This window comes from Lytechinus variegatus, chromosome 2, assembly GCF_018143015.1.
Source record: "Lytechinus variegatus isolate NC3 chromosome 2, Lvar_3.0, whole genome shotgun sequence".
In the NCBI taxonomy this organism is placed as follows: Eukaryota; Metazoa; Echinodermata; class Echinoidea; order Temnopleuroida; family Toxopneustidae; genus Lytechinus; species Lytechinus variegatus.
Window position 1 is genome coordinate 34,207,894 of NC_054741.1, and position 272 is coordinate 34,208,165.

Consider the following 272-nt stretch of genomic DNA (forward strand, 5'->3'; position numbering starts at 1 on the left):
TGACACAAGAGCCTGGTTTTGTGAACAGAAATTCATTACGGATTATCAATGAGACTTGTTTACCTTTATGTCTAAGTTTTATCAAATTGTGGCTGGAATAGATGTTGATGTATAACTGCTGATGCTCTGTAATCTTATTTGAGTTTTAAGTCCTGACATGATACTTGAGCTGGATTTTTTTCACCAGAAATTCAGACTTGTTTACCTTTATGTCAAATTTCTTTGTAATCATGTTTGCGAAGACGAAATAAATATCTTGTATCTTGAATACT